Here is a 17,078-nt window from a genome sequence, read left to right on the forward strand (position 1 = left end):
ACTCCCGTGTTTCACAGTTAGGATGGTGTTCTTAGGCTTCTCCCTTTTTCATCCAAACATAACGATGGTCATTATGCCCAAACAGTTCAATTTTAGTTTCATCAGACCACAGGACATGTCTCCAAAAATTATGTTCTTTGTTCCTGTTTCTTTTGGAGTAATGTCTTTTTCCTGGCAGAGTGGCCTTTCAGCCCATGTTGATATAGTACTTGTTTCACTGTGGTTATTGACATAATCTTACCAGCTTCAGCCATCATCTTCACAAGATCTTTTGCTTTTGTCCTTGGGTTGATATGCACATGTCGGACCAAAGCACGTTCATCTCTGGGACACCGAACCCGTCTCCTTCTTGAGCGGTATGATGACTGGACATGCCCATCTTGTTTGTACTTGCGCCTTCAGGTATCTTGATATTGTACCCAAGGATGAGCCAGACTTGTGCAAGTCCACAATTCTCTTCCTGATATCTTGGCTAATTTCTTTTGATTTTCCCATGATGTTACACAAAGAAGCAGTGTGTTTCAGGTGTGCATTCCAATACATCCACTGGTGTGTCTCTTATTAACTCAGATGTTGCCAAAATATCTATCAGAAGCTTCTAAACACATGACATCATCATATGGGCAGTCAAGAATTGTTTAAAGGTATAGTAATCTTAGTGTATGTAAACTTTTGACTTTTCAGTACGTAATAAAAATGGCTTAAAACATTCTCTCCCATTATTCAGGTATTTGGCAAATATTAAAAATGATGGTAATCCTAATGCACCTAAAACGGAAAAGGTTTATTCTGATTGCATGTCAGATATTGAGAAAAAAATGCATATGTGTCTTTTCATATTGTGTATGTAAACATCTAGTTTCAACTATATATATACAGTACAGACCAAAAGTTTGGACACACCTTCTCATTTAAAGATTTTTCTGTATTTTCATTACTATGAATATTGCACATTCACACTGAAGGCATCAAAACTATGAATTAACACATGTGGAATTATATACTTAACAAAAAGTGTGAAACAGCTGAAAATATGTCTTATATTCTAGGCTCTTCAAAGTAGCCACCTTTTGCTTTGATGACTGCTTTGCACACTCTTGGCATTCTCTTGATGAGCTTCAAGAGGTAGTCACTGGAAATGGTCTTCCAACAGTCTTGAAGGAGTTCCCAGAGATGCTTAGCATTTGTTGGCCCTTTTGCCTTCACTCTGCGGTCCAGCTCAGCCCAAACCATCTCGATTGGGTTCAGGTCTGGTGACTGTGGAGGCCAGGTCATCTGGCGTAGCACCCCATCACTCTCCTTCTTGGTCAAATAGCCCTATTTTCAATTGTTTCACACTTTTTTGTTAACTATATAATTCCACATGTGTTAATTCATAGTTTTGATGCCTTCAGTGTGAATGTACAATTTTCATAGTCATGAAAATACAGAAAAATCTTTAAATGAGAAGGTGTGTCCAAACTTTTGGTCTGTACTGTATATAGATATAATATATATATATATATATATATAGATATAGATATATATATATCTATATATATATACAAATATAACTTAAAATAACACAGGCAAGCCATGAAGTTATTTGGCTCAGACGACTGTGAATAGATTCAGGTAAGCAACAAATTTTACCTACAGACATCTGTGAAGACAACCAATGATTTCTAGCATGCCCACAGATTGGAACAGCTAATCCAATCTTTTTGGACTTAAAGTACTCCCTAGCTGAGGACATGACCAGATATTTTTACAAAGTCATTGACTACAAAAGAGATTACTGGCTAGCATGAAAGCTGGATCTTACAGTCTATGCCTTAGCAGTTGAGAAGGGGTATTGGAGTTATAGCAACAGCTGTAGCTATGCTGGAGGGACAGCAGATGGTGTTGTGTGAGCTATTAAGAGTTTATATACACTGTATTGTATGTCCTCTCTAGTTTATATGTGTGTTCTCATCCATGTTGTGATGATATACAGAAAATGGTTGATGTACGAGGAAAACAGAGAATTCTTCCACAATGTCTGAATCCTGATGATTTTGTCCATAACTGATATTCTACAAGTACAAGGTTAACAAATATATGTTTTCTTTTTCATGTTAAACTACAAGACATTTTTTTCCAGTGTCCAAACACAAAATGTGGGTAAATAATTTCTTTAACATTGGAGAAGCTTGTGCAGAGAAGTGTGAAAAGGAAAAAAAAATCAAGTTAACAAACCTGATAGAGCTGCAGATATAAAGAATAATTACATTGCTATTCTTGAAGCTTAGAATAGATTAAAGATGCTTAAAACTGTATATTTGTAACTAATTATTTTCAATATATTCTATGTAAAATGTCTAATATTCTATGCATAACTTTACAGGAAGTTAAAAATTGCCTTTTTTTTAAGGAAAACATGATTTTGTGAACCTCATCTGAAGACAGTTTGATGCAATAGTAAATTAGGTCACTTGCACAGTAAAGAAGTGACAGCCAGTAATCAATGTTAATCTTTTTGCTTCCAACAGTGAGAAGGGGTTAATGAACCAGAAGGTCCTATTCTTGGATAGAAAGTCATTCCTCCATCAAGTTGGAGTCTAATTTCTGTCCTCCCTTTAATGAGGACTGTACTTCATCTGTTCAATAAAATGGATGTTTATGAACACGAGAAAGCTAAGCTGGTCTGTCGAGTGCATGAATTGATTTGATTGATTCATGCTCATAACATCTTTGAACTGATGATAACTCATTATTTGCACCAAAACCATATACCGTTTTTCTTGATAGAAAAAAACAATTAAAGTAAAAGTCTAAATTACAATTTTATATTTTTCATGTATTCAAAGGGAAAAGAAAGCCAATAAGAATTCAACTTCAGGGCTTCTTAGTAGTACCATATAGTATCTTTGTATTAGTTAAAGAATATTGCTTCAGTAATTCAGTGCAATATTTTTCAAATTTCCATTCCTAGAATTTCCCAGTAGCTGCCCTATTGATGTACATGCTAAAGTAAAATTATTAATTGTGTGTGGGATTCAGTGGAAAACTTTCTAGTATTAGTTTATTATAGTGTTACTTTATGGTATTGAATTTATATATATTAGACAATAACTGAAATCTCATGATCAGGTGCATCAATGCATCAATAGGAAGAATATTAATTTTCTTACAGTATCACGGAAAAAAGATATGGGGTACAATTCATAAAGACATGCATTGTACTCGCCAGTCCTAATAAAAAAGAGTAATAAGAGGCTTATCTTCTCAGTGATGTGCACCTCCGTATTCCTTGCCAGAAATGGTACTCGAGTTACATTTATGGTGTAAATCCAACATAAGAAAACCAACAGCTCACGACACCTGCAATGGGTTCATCGAGGGTGCTCCACAGCTTGAGCAAAGCTTGTCAATATATTCAAGTAACAGAAAAGCCAGCACTTCGTCCTTCTTGAAAAAATGCCGTGTTTATTATAACTTTATTCTATGCATGCTAAAACCATTTGATCTTAGGTTTGATGATCTGTGTTCAGTGGTTTTAGCTAGTGATGGGCGAGCATGTTCGACACTGCTTGAGGCTCGTTCAAGCATCACTGTGCACATGGAGCTCGGCACTCGTTCAAGTATACAGGTACTCGCTCACCATGCTCAATTCCCCGCCCCACATGTTTGGTGCCTGATTTTCAGCCACTATACAATTCATAAAGACATGCATTGTACTCGCCAGTCCTAATAAAAAAGAGTAATAAGAGGCTTATCTTCTCAGTGATGTGCACCTCCGTATTCCTTGCCAGAAATGGTACTCGAGTTACATTTATGGTGTAAATCCAACATAAGAAAACCAACAGCTCACGACACCTGCAATGGGTTCATCGAGGGTGCTCCACAGCTTGAGCAAAGCTTGTCAATATATTCAAGTAACAGAAAAGCCAGCACTTCGTCCTTCTTGAAAAAATGCCGTGTTTATTATAACTTTATTCTATGCATGCTAAAACCATTTGATCTTAGGTTTGATGATCTGTGTTCAGTGGTTTTAGCTAGTGATGGGCGAGCATGTTCGACACTGCTTGAGGCTCGTTCAAGCATCACTGTGCACATGGAGCTCGGCACTCGTTCAAGTATACAGGTACTCGCTCACCATGCTCAATTCCCCGCCCCACATGTTTGGTGCCTGATTTTCAGCCACTATACATGCGGGGATCGCCTGGCAATCACAGTAATGCCGTAGTCATGTTAGCTATTGGCATTACAGCAATTGGCTGGCTGCATAGCGTCATTTGCCATTTTCCTAGCATTGTACCCAGAAATAGCATAGGTAGAGCTGAAGGAGAAGTAACAGTATGCTGGACAGCGTTTATCTACCTAATTGTGCAATCTTAAACCAACAGCCCCTTTTAGGGCTAATGCAAATAGATTCTATTCTATAATACTGCAGTTAGCTGCATTTTAGGGAGGAGTAGCTGTAGTAGGAAGAGTGTAATAGGGGCACTTAGAGAAGGTTTGATTGCATAACAGTCCTTAGTGTTCCTACATTAAACTAACAGCTGTTTTCAGGGCTAATTCAAATAGATTCTATTCTGTAATAATAGCGCTCATGTCTGAAAATAATTTATGGTTAGGTGATGGAGTAGAAATTAGCGTATTTGAGACATTTCAGTAGGTTTGATTGCTTTATAGAGTTTGTTGCTGCCACGTACAGTACAGACCAAAAGTTTGGACACACCTTCTCATTTAAAGATTTTTCTGTATTTTCATGACTATGAAAATTGTACATTCACACTGAAGGCATCAAAACTATGAATTAACACATGTGGAATTATATACTTAACAAAAAAGTGTGACACAACTGAAAATATGTCTTATATTTTAGGTTCTTCAAAGTAGCCACCTTTTGCTTTGATAACTGCTTTGCACACGCTTGGTATTCTCTTGATGAGCTTCAAGAGGTAGTCACCAGAAATGGTCTTCCAACAATCTTGAAGGAGTTCCCAGAGATGCTTAGCACTTGTTGGCCCTTTTGCCTTCACTCTGCGGTCCTGCTCACCCCAAACCATCTCGATTGGGTTCAGCAAAGCACCCTCACACCATCACACCTCCTCCTCCATGCTTCACGGTGGAAGCCAGGCATGTAGAGTCCATCCGTTCACCTTTTCTGCGTTGCGCAAAGACACGGTGGTTGGAACCAAAGATCTCAAATTTGGACTCATCAGACCAAAGCACAGATTTCCACTGGTCTCATGTCCATTCCTTGTGTTCTTTATCCCAAACAAGTCTGTTCTGCTTGTTGCCTGTCCTAAGCAGTGGTTTCCTAGCAGCTATTTTACCATGAAGGCATGCTGCACAAAGTTTCCTCTTAACAGTTGTTGAAGAGATGTGTCTGCTGCTAGAACTCTATGTGGCATTGACCTGGTCTCTAATCTGAGCTACTGTTAACCTGCGATTTCTGAGGCTGATGACTCGGATAAACTTATCCTCAGAAGCAGAGGTGACTCTTGGTCTTCCTTCCTGCGGTGATCCTCATGTGAGCCACTTTCTTTGTAGCGTTGATGGTTTTTACAACTACACTACAAAGTTTTCCCAATTTTTCAGACTGATTGACCTTTATTTCTTAAAGTAATGATGGCCACTCGTTTTTCTGCTTTTTTCTTGCCATAATACAAATTCTACGTAACAGTCTATTCAGTAGGACTATCAGCTGTGTATCCACCAGACTTCTGCACAACACAACTGATGGTCCCAACCCCATTTATAAGGCAAGAAATCCCACTTATTAAACCTGACAGGGCACACCTGTGAAGTGAAAACCATTTCTGGCGACTACCTCTTGAAGCTCATCAAGAGAATGCCAAGAGTGTGCAAAGCAGTCATCAAAGCAAAAGGTGGCTACTTTGAAGAATCTAGAATATAAGACATATTTTCAGTTGTTTCACACTTTTTTGTTAAGTATATAATTCCACGTGTGTTAATTCATAGTTTTGATGCCTACAGTGTGAATGTACAATTTTCATAGTCCTGAAAATACAGAAAAATCTTTAAATTAGAAGGTGTGTCCAAACTTTTGTTCAGTACTGTATACAGTATTAGATAAGAAGAACACATGAAAAGCGATTTAGGTCAACTCACCACTCTAATCCTCTAGGTGCACTGAACTCTGTCCTGATCCTCACGTCTGCTGTATAATAGAAAGAAAAATAATTAATTGAGAGAAAAAGCAATGTGTTTCAACCGCAATTGTGGTCTTTATCATAGATTTGATAAAGACTGCAATTGCAGTTGAAACGCGTTGCTTTTTCTCTCAATTTTTTGGCTATCTATATTAGCCCTAGTGCCATGCTATTTTAGATTTTTAAAATAATGTTGTTTGAATTTTTTCCAGGAGCTGGAACTATTTTTCTTTTTATTATATTAGATAAGAAGGACGAGGTGGACAGCAGTACGAGCAGCCTCTTCTTATCTCAGCACTCCTGGTATCTCTAATAATAGATCATAAAGGTAGGGTGGACAGCAGTGTGAGTATTCACTTCTATCTCAGCAGCCCTAATATCTCCAGTATGAGATCAGAAAGACACGGTGAAAGCATTGTTAGTAACATCTTCTTACTTTAGCACTAGTGTTGAGCGAATTTGCTCGGCATTTCAAATTCGTGTTTGGGGTTCCGGCTTGTTCGTGCCAAAAAATCATCTGCGTGACAGCTTGGCAAATCAGGGATGTTCATGGACGGAGCTGATTTTTGGCGCGAACAAGCCAGAACCCTGAACACAAACCTGAATTTGAAATGCCAACAAATTCACTCAACTCTATTTAGCACACCCTTTTATCTCCACTATTAAATCAGACAGACAAGATTGGATCAGGATGAGCAGTCACTTACCTCAATACCCCTTATATACAGTATCTAGTATTAGACCAAAAGAGAGGGTGAACAGCAGTATGAGCAGTCTCTTCTTACCTCAACACCCATGGTATCTCCAGCAATAGATCAGATTATTTATGGGTAGAACATTTTTCTACATATGAAGGAAGTGAGATGGAGCTTCCTACTGCACATGCTCATAGACACTTGACTTATTATCCTTCTGTCAGAAAGCAGCTACTTTGATAAATTACAGCGTGAATACTTCCTTGTACAAAACAAGCGTGATTTGCTAATTAAAGGCATCTATGAATTTGTTTAGAATGACATTTTTGGTATAAGTTAAAGATTTCATAAAACTGTTGAAATAACTACACATTGTACACATTTGGAAGCAAGTGTAAAAAACAAGTTATATTAAAAGCAGTTGTTTTCCATGTATGCCTTTTGTACAACATTTTCCAGTGCACACAAGAAACATCAAGAACACATTAAAATTGGCACCATGCTGATAGAGGAATAGATAGGAAAATAAAAGTAATAGACAGTAAATAAGAAAAATTTCACCTGTTAGTGCTATATTTGTATTTGATATCTTTATGAGTAAAAGGCATATTATAGCTACATTATTTTGCATTTAATGTTAAAATTGTATGTTTATATGTAAATTGTAAGAAAAGTACTTCACAACAAATACAGTGAAAGAAAAGGCAGGTATTTTGAGGCTACACCCAAGTCATTCTCCCTTTCCTATAGCATCTACACCATATTGTGTATAATTGTTTTTTACCTGAATAGCCTTAATTTGCTCTCCATAAACAGGAAATGTATCTGTGATTATAAATACAGGTAATGCAATAATCTGATCCTCTCTATTTCCCCTTTATTAGGAGAATAGATAAGACAATTTGTCACAAAGACTGAGATCATCGAATGATGTGTTATCTTCTTGGCACTCTAGTTCGAAACATTGTGGATTTCAGGCATTTAGAATATAAAAACTTTTTCGGGGATTTAGTAAGCTTAATACAAGGACCGCAAAGGTAGTATTCTCCGAAATACTACTTGTACCACATGCCAGAAAGGTAAATGAGAGGCTCAGAAATTGGTGTAAGAAGGAGGATTTTCGGGGTCCTAGAGAACTTGGCTGACATCTCTTCTGGCTGCAAGCTCTATGATAGGACTTTTGTTGCACCTCATTGGGGAAGGTTCATCTTGGGGAAAAATGGCTAGACGTTTGCAGGAGTGTTTGAACTAGGAACAGCTCATCAAGAGAATACCAAGAGTGTGCAAAGCAGTCATCAAAGCAAAAGGTGGCTACTTTGAAGAACCTAGAATATAAGACATATTTTCAGTTGTTTCACACTTTTTTGTTAAGTATATAATTCCACATGTGTTAATTCATAGTTTTGATGCCTTCAGTGTAAAAGTACAATTTTCATAGTCCTGAAAATACAGAAAAATCTTTAAATGAGAAGGTGTGTCCAAACTTTTGGTCTGTACTATATGTATACCGTGCTTGTCTCATGTGTCTGATATGTGCGCTGTGATGTCTGATGTGTACATTTTGTTTGTGTGGTGTGTGTGCTATGCTTGTGTGTTATGTCGTATGTGTGTGCTGTGCTTCTCTGACATATATGATGCATGCACTGTGCTTGTATATGTGTGTTGTGCTTTTATGTATTCTTGTATGATGTGTCTGATGTGTACGTTCTGTTTGACATATGGGTTGTACAACCCCATTTCCAGAACAGTCGGGGCGCTGTGTAAAATGTAATGAAAACAAGAATGCAATGATTTGGAAATCTCTTGTAGTCACATTTTCTTCAGAATATAGCACACATATCAGAAGTTGAAAGTTAGACATTTTTCCATTTAATTTAAAAAGAATAACTCATTTAGATATTGATGGCAGCAACACATTTCAAAAATTTCTGAAAAATGTTTCTCAGCATAAAATTGCAAAGATTTTGAATATTCCACCATCTGCAACATAATATCATTAAAGTATTCAAAGATTCTAGAGAAATCCATGGGTATAAGAGACAAGGTCTACGGTCAATATTCAATACTCATGATCTATGTGTCCTCAGGCGGCACTGCATTAAAAACAGGCAGGATTCAGTCATGCAAATCCAGAAATCATTGTGAACACAGTTCACAGTGCAATCCACAAATGCAAGTTAAAGCTATGCCATGCAAAGAAGAAGCCATACATCACCACAATCCCGAAATGTTGTCTGCTTTGGACCAAAGCTTATTTAAAATGGACTAAGGCAAAATGGAAAACTGTTCTGTGGTCAGATGAATCAAAATGTAAAATTATTTATGGAAACCATGGACACTGTGTCCTGCAGACTCAAGAGAAGAACAATCCACCTTGTTATCAATGTGCAGGTTAAGGATTGCATTACTGTATATGAGTATGGACAGCTTACACATCATAAAAAGTACTATCAATGCGGAGCATTATATAGGGGCTTTACAACAACAAATGCTTCCATCCAGACAATGTCTATTTCAGGGAAGGCCATGCATATTACAGTTACTTCATCCATCACAACAGCATGGCTTCACATAAGAAGAGTTTGGATGATAAACTGGTCACCTGCTATCCATACCTTTCACCAATATTAAACATTTGGCACATCCTGAACTGAAAAATCTGGCAAAGCAGACCCAGAACTGATGAGCAGTTGAAATCCTGCATAACACAAAAATTGGACAACATTCCTCTCCCAAAACTCCAGCAATTTGTCTCCTCACTTCCCAGACATTTACAAACTGTTGTAGAAAGACGAGGAGATGCTACACAATGGTGGACATTTATTTATTTATTATGCGTTTCTTATATAGCTTCATCATATTCTGTAGCTCTTTACAGACATTATAATTATAATCAATGTCCTCATTGAGGCTCACAATCTAAATTCCCTATCAGCATGTCTTTGGACTGTGGGAGAAAACCAGAGAACCCAGATGAAACCCATATAAACAAGGGGAGAACATACAAACTCCTTGATGGAATTTGAACCCATGACCTAGCGCTGCAAAGCAACAACACTAACCACTGAGCCACCATGCTGCCAGTGAAAGATGTGGCCCTGTACCAACTTTTTGATATGTGTTTCTGTCATGAGTTAATTTTTTCTAATGAAATAGAAAAATGTCTAATTTTCAACTTCTGATATGTGTTCTACTGTAAATATTCTGTTCTATAGTGAAGACACCGGCACATGAACGCAAGAAAAGTTAGTAAAGGACAGGCAGGAAATGAGTATTGTAGACAGCTAAGTGGTGGGGTAAGTTTTATTATTTTATTTTTATTTTTTTATCTATTTGCCAGCCCTCTACAGTTCAACAAAATGGTGGTCGTGTGGAGAGAATTACAAAAATCTGTACACTAAACAATATAATTTTTTGTGTAATTTTAGTAGAATACTCAATCATACATGTCTGTCCCTCCCTCACTGCAGTCATTATCGGATTTGAAGGTTTTACTCTGTGTAGCCTACATAGCCTTTGCTCTGTCTTTGATCATGGAGCCATCTCCTGTTGAGCTGATCAGCTGCTAATTTAGCCACAAACAGCTCCTACAATGCCCCTCACCTAATGCTATAGACTGCCCTATAAAATCAGAAGCTGCCGAAGGGTTGCACGCATGTGGGGTTGTGCACGTGTCTTCTTGTGCAAAGTGTCTTCGGAGCTAAGTGGAAGTTATTTCAGAGGCAGTTAGTCAGGGCAGGAATCAGGTAACCCACACTTTGACCGCTTACTCTCTTTTGACTATGTTTTTGTTATTTTTCACTTGTTAAAGATGACCACACACTGGACCTCATCTTCACCCGCCTCTGTTCCCTATCTAACCTCTCTAACTCACCTCTCCCTCTTTCTGACCACAACCTACTTACATTCTCTGCTCTATCCTCTGCAGGTCCACAATCCCTACTTCACAAACTTACACACCCTAGCAGAAATCTCTAACACCTTGACCTACACTCACTTTCTGAATCCCTTCTCCCTCTTACAGGCATAAATTCTTTACATGACGCAGATGTTGTTGCTGCTTTTTATAACTATATAACACCACAACAGCTGCAGCTCTCGATTCGGTCGCCCCCCTCACGCATACCAAAGCTCGCACACTCAACAGGCAATCCTGGCACACCAACCTGACTAAAGAACAGCGAAGGGCCGCCAGGGTTGCTGAGTGGAGATGGAAAAGATCCCACTCCAACGAGCACTTTTTCGCATTCAAACAATCCCTCACTATTTTCAAATCCACACTCACAGCAGCAAAACAAACTTCTCATCTCTCATATCCTCTATGTCTCACAAGCCCAAACAGCTATTCAACACTTTCAATTCTCTCCTCCATCCCCCAGCGCCTCCTCCCTCTCTCTCATCTCAGCCAAAGAGTTTGCCTCATTCTTCAAGCAGAAGATTAACACCATCAGACAAGGCTTTAGCCTAAAGTCCCCACAGCCCTTTCTCACATCTACTCAACCTTCCTCCTCCAAAACCAACTTCTCCACCATTACAGAAGATCAAGTTTTATTTTTACTCACCAAATCACACCTCATCACTTGCGAACTTGCCCAAATCCTGTCAAACCCCATCCTTAACCTTACCATAGTCTTCATTCCCACCTTGACCCACCTCTTCAACCTGTCACTAACAACCGGCATCTTCCCCTCATGTTTCAAACATGCCTCAATCACACCCATCCTTAAAAAGCCCTCCCTTGGCCCATCCTCTCTGACTAGCTATCGCCCCATATACTTCTCCCCTATGCCTCAAAACTACTGGAACAACATGTCCACCTTGAACTGTCCTCCCACCTCTTCTCCTGCTCCCTCTTCGACCACTTATAATCTGGCTTCCGACCGCATTACTCCACTGAAACTGCCCTGACTAAAGTCACCAATGACCTACTAACCACCAAATCCACTACTCCATCCTCCTACTCCTAGACCTGTCATCTGCCTTGGACACAGTGGAAAATTCCCTCTTACTACAGACTCTCTCATCTCTTGGCATCACGGACTTGGCCCTATCTTGGATCTCTTCATACCTAACAGACCAGACATTCAGTGTCTCCCACTCACGCACCACCTCCTCATCTCGCCCCCTATTTGTCAGTGTCCCACAAGGCTCAGTTCTAGGGCCCCTGCTCTTCTCCATCTACACCTTCAGCCTGGGACAACTCATAGATCTATGCTGATGACACACAGATCTACCTCTCTGGACCAGATATCAACTCCTTACTTACCAGAATCTCACAATGTCTGTCCGCTATTTCTTCCTTCTTCTCTGCTAGATTTCTAAAACTTAACATGGATAAAACTGAATTCATCATCTTTCCCCCACCTCACTCAACCCCCCCCATCCGACTTATCCATCAAAGTTAATGGCTGCCCACTCTCCCCAGTCACACAGGCTCGCTGCCTCGGGGTAACCCTGGACTCTGACCTTTCCTTCAAACCACATATCCAAGCCCTTTCCACTTCCTGCCAACTCCAACTCAAAAATATCTCCCGGATCTGCACATTCCTCATCAAAGACTCTGCAAAAACTCTAGTCCATGCCCTCATCATCTCCCGCCTCGACTACTGTAACCTCCTGCTCTGAGGCCTCCCTTTTAACATTCTGGCACCCCTTCAATCTATCCTAAATTCTGCTGCCTGACTAATCCACCTGTCTCCCCCGCTACTCCCCGGCCTCTCCCCTCTGTCAATCCCTTTACTGGCTCCCCATTGCCCAGAGACTCAAGTTCATGACCTTAACCCCGGCATACAAAGCCACCCACAACCTGTCTCCCCCATACATCTGTGACCTAGTCTCCCGGTACCTACCTACATGCAACCTCTGATCTTCACAAGATCTCCTTCTCTACTCCCCTCTTATCTCCTCTTCCCACAATCGCATACAAGATGCATCCCCCCTACTCTGGAACTCTCTACCCCAACATATCAGACTCTCACCTACCGTGTAAACCTTCAAAAGGAACCTGAAGACCCACCTCTTCCAACAAGCCTACAACCTGCAGTAACCACTGCTCCACCATACCTCTGCACGACCAGCTCTACACTCTCCTACTGTATACTCGCCCATCCATTGTAGATTGTAAGTCCCTTCTTATGTATAGCACCATAGAATCAATGGCACTATATAAATAAATAATATTAATAATAAATAAATAAATAGAATTCAATTCCAATCAAATAAATTTGCCCATTTCTAGATATCAGAGATTTCCAAATCATTGCATTCTTGTTTTCTTTATATGTTACAGTGTCTCAACTTTTTGAAATTTGTTGTACTGTTCTGAAGACTCTGATCTGTACACTGTGCTTTTAAGTGTGCACTGTAAATTTGTGATATCTGTGATATGTTTTTCTCATGTGTTTGAAATGTGTGCTTTACATGTATATAGTTCGTGCTCTGTGCTTGTATGATGTGTTTGATGTATATGCTGTGCTTGTCTGGTGTGTCTGACATGCAGTGTGCTTGTATGTTTGCTCCATGCTTGTGTGACGTGTCTGATATGTGTGTAGTGCTTATATGTGTACATGTTGCAATGTTTGTTTTGTTAGTATGGCATGTACAGTACAGACCAAAAGTTTGGACACACCTTCTCATTTAAAGATTTTTCTGTATTTTCCTGACTTTGAAAATTGTACATTCACACTGAAGGCATCAAAACTATGAATTAACACATGTGGAATTATATACTTAACAAAAAAGTGTGAAACAACTGAAAATATGTTTTATATTCTAGGTTCTTCAAAGTAGCCACCTTTTGCATTGATGACTGCTTTGCACACTCTTGGCATTCTCTTGATGAGCTTCAAGAGGTAGTCATCGGAAATGGTTTTCGCTTCACAGGTGTGCCCTGTCAGGTTTAATAAGTGGGATTTCTTGCCTTATAAATGGAGTTGGGACCATCAGTTGTGTTGTGCAGAAGTCTGGTGGATACACAGCTGATAGTCCTACTGAATAGACTATTAGAATTTGTATTATTAATATAAGAAAAAACCTCGGCACACCATGGAAAAAAGAGAGAATATGGACAATGCAAATAATGCAAAAAGAAAGAAACTGTTTATTAAGCCATCCTTTTCATCATGATAGTTCCACAAAAAATTATATGTACATAAACATATACCATCCTTATCTTGTTTATGGTCCAATAAAATTGCACTTAAACATTCACCGACGTTTCGACCTGAGTAGGTCTTTATCAAGGCAATTGGATATTAGATCAATGTAGCTTTGTATAAGGTAATTCTATAATAGAAGAAAATATTGATTAACTAATCATATGTGAAGGAGAGAGGTAAACGAATGTAAACATATAGGAATAAAAAGTGGTTTAGGGAAAAAGGAGAGAGGAGAAAATGGAAAGGGGAATAGGGGGAAAAAGGGAAGGGGGAAAAAGAGAGAGAAAAAAATAACAAGTACATGAGTAGACAGATATCAATATATGAAAAAAGAGAAATGACAAATGCTATTTAATTCGCAATTGAGGCCCTTTTGTATACAAAAGTATATAGAGAAAGGGAAAATAGATATAATGAGATCACAATTTATCATACAAGCATGAAACCATGAAATTTACAGACTTACTGGTATATGCTGTTGAAAGGATGTGAACTAATGGGGAAAGCCCTGGTAGTACTAGAAAAACCTAATGAAGGGAGAAAGGGAATTCTTTGAAAGGAATATCAGACCATAAGCCAGTCAATGGATACATGTCTAAAACTCACAAGCCGAACTATAGTGTTATAAAAACGTACCTGTAGGGGAAGAGAGTGCTGGCAAGGGGATACGTCCCAAAGCAGAAACGGTAAGTGAAGTAAACATGAGGGTGTGCTATATATGCACACAAATAGTTAAGTCCTGTGTCCGCATCCAATAGCGAGTCCGTGACCCACGTGCAAGTTCAGTAAATCCGGTGGAGTGCGTCGCTAAGAGCCCGAGTGACGTCATGGTACTTCCGGGAGGGCGCTTCCTGTCTGTGGAACGCACGGTGAACCGCATAGGGATTTCTAGCGCATGCTCACAATATAATGGCAAGTGTAATAGAAAATAGGACGCACAGTATGGTGCTAAAAGAATGCTGGTACCTAATAATGGAAACGGAGACTGGACTCCAACAAAGTGATGAATGACCACTAGATAAAGGTCAATCTGGACAAATGGAAAGAGGGGAAGAAAGAAAAAAAGAAAAGAGTAAAGGGGGAAAAAAGGAAACAGGGGAAAAGAAAAGGGAAGGGAGGGAGAGGGGAAAAAAAGGGAGGAAGGGAGAAAACTCTTGCTAAATATGCGTCTGTAGAAAAGAAAAAAAGAAAGAAAAGAAAAAAAAGGGAAGAATATAAATTACAAATTACATAACAGCTGAAGCTCATTATATATGCAGGTACAAAATCATATAAAGAGTGTAAACAACAGTGAAGTATAATAGAAGTCAATCATATCTACAAATACAAAGTCATAATATTTATGGATATATTCAGTAATAATGGGTCTCGTACTCCCTATTCAAACCCCCAGGGGATAAAGTTTGTAAAGTATGTATCCAATAGGATTCTCGTTCTTTTAGTTTAGCAACACGATTGCCTCCTCTTCTATTGATAGGGATGTGATCAATCACTTGAAACCTAAGTTGCGAAATTGTGTGCGACATTGATATAAAATGGGCTGGAATAGGTAACATCGTGCGGGAGCACCTAATAGTAGACTTGTGTTGAGAAATACGGTCTCGGATATGTTGGGTGGTCTCACCAACATATCCGAGACCGCAGGGGCACTTAATCAAATAAACCACGTAGCTGGAATCACATGAGAAGTATCCCTTTATAGGGTATCTTTTCCCTGAACGGGGATGTGTGAAAGAATCACCTTTGGTGATATTTGAACATTGGGGGCATGATAAGCAGGGAAAAGTGCCTCGGCGTGGAGTGGCCAGAGACCGTTGAATTGGTCCTGTCTGCTTAGATCCAATGTCAGCACGGACCAGAAAATCTCGTATATTGCGAGTTCTTTTATAACAACAAAGGGGAGTGGATCTAAATTCAGAAATTGTAGGATAGGATTCTTTCAATAAGGGCCAATGTTGTTCAATGCATTTGTAGATAACTCTACTAAATGGATGGTATGTGTTGACAAATGTAATACGAGAATTTTTAATTTTTTTAGTATGGTGTCTTGTCTGTCGTAGGGTTTCAGAAGGGTAGCCTCTTTGTCGAAATTTAGAATCCATCTCTGAATGTCTTATGTGTTTCACCGTGTCATTGGATACAATACGATCAACTCTGCAATGTTGTGACTTAGGTAATGATTTCTTCACATGTCGTGGATGACAACTAGAATACAGCAAAAGGCTGTTTCTGTCAGTAGGTTTGGTATATAAGTCACTCTCAAGCGCTCCCGTATGGAGCAGCGTAATAGTTGTGTCGAAAAAGTGAATAGAATGTGGATCACTGTGTCGGGTAAAGGTCAAACCTGGGACTCTCGTGTTAAGATAATCGAAAAAAAGAGTAAGCTCTATATTGGTGCCAGTCCAGATCAAAAAAATATTGTCTATAAACCGTTTCCAGTAATAGACATTAGTTTGATAGAGATGATGATTGTATACGTAGTTGTTTTCAAAATCAGCCATATAGATGTTAGCGTAAGGGGGTGCCACATTGGACCCCATTGCAGTACCCCTAATTTGTAGAAAAAACTGATCACCGAACAGAAAAACATTTTTTTCAGAATGATATCTAGTAGATCTACACAGAAATCAGTTTGTTGTGTTGTGAATTCTGTCTGGGTATTGAGGAAGTTAGTAATGGCTTGGATTCCTCTATCATGATCAATGCTGGTATAGAGGCTGTTGACATCAATAGTGACAAGTATACTGTTGGTAGGGATTGGGCCCAGTGCCTTGATAGTAGATAAGAAATGAGTTGTGTCCTTCAAATAAGAGGTAATACGTGGCATATATGGGGTGAGGATCTTCTCCAAAGTTATGGCGAGTGGAGATAGGAGAGAGTCGGTCGAGGCAACAATTGGTCTCCCTGGTGGTGTCTGTAAGTTCTTGTGTATCTTTGGTAATGTATAGAAAACGGGGATAACGGGGTGATTATTGACCAAAAATTCCGCCAGTTTAGTGTCAATGGATCCAACTTGTACATGCTTCTTGATTAAATTGGCAATAAGGCCAGATATTTCGGAGGTAGGATTAGAAGATAGGGGT

The sequence above is a fragment of the Phyllobates terribilis genome, unplaced genomic scaffold (assembly GCF_046119375.1).
Source record: "Phyllobates terribilis strain yellow unplaced genomic scaffold, ASM4611937v1 Scaffold_1__5_contigs__length_1240528914, whole genome shotgun sequence".
Lineage (NCBI taxonomy): Eukaryota > Metazoa > Chordata > Amphibia > Anura > Dendrobatidae > Phyllobates > Phyllobates terribilis.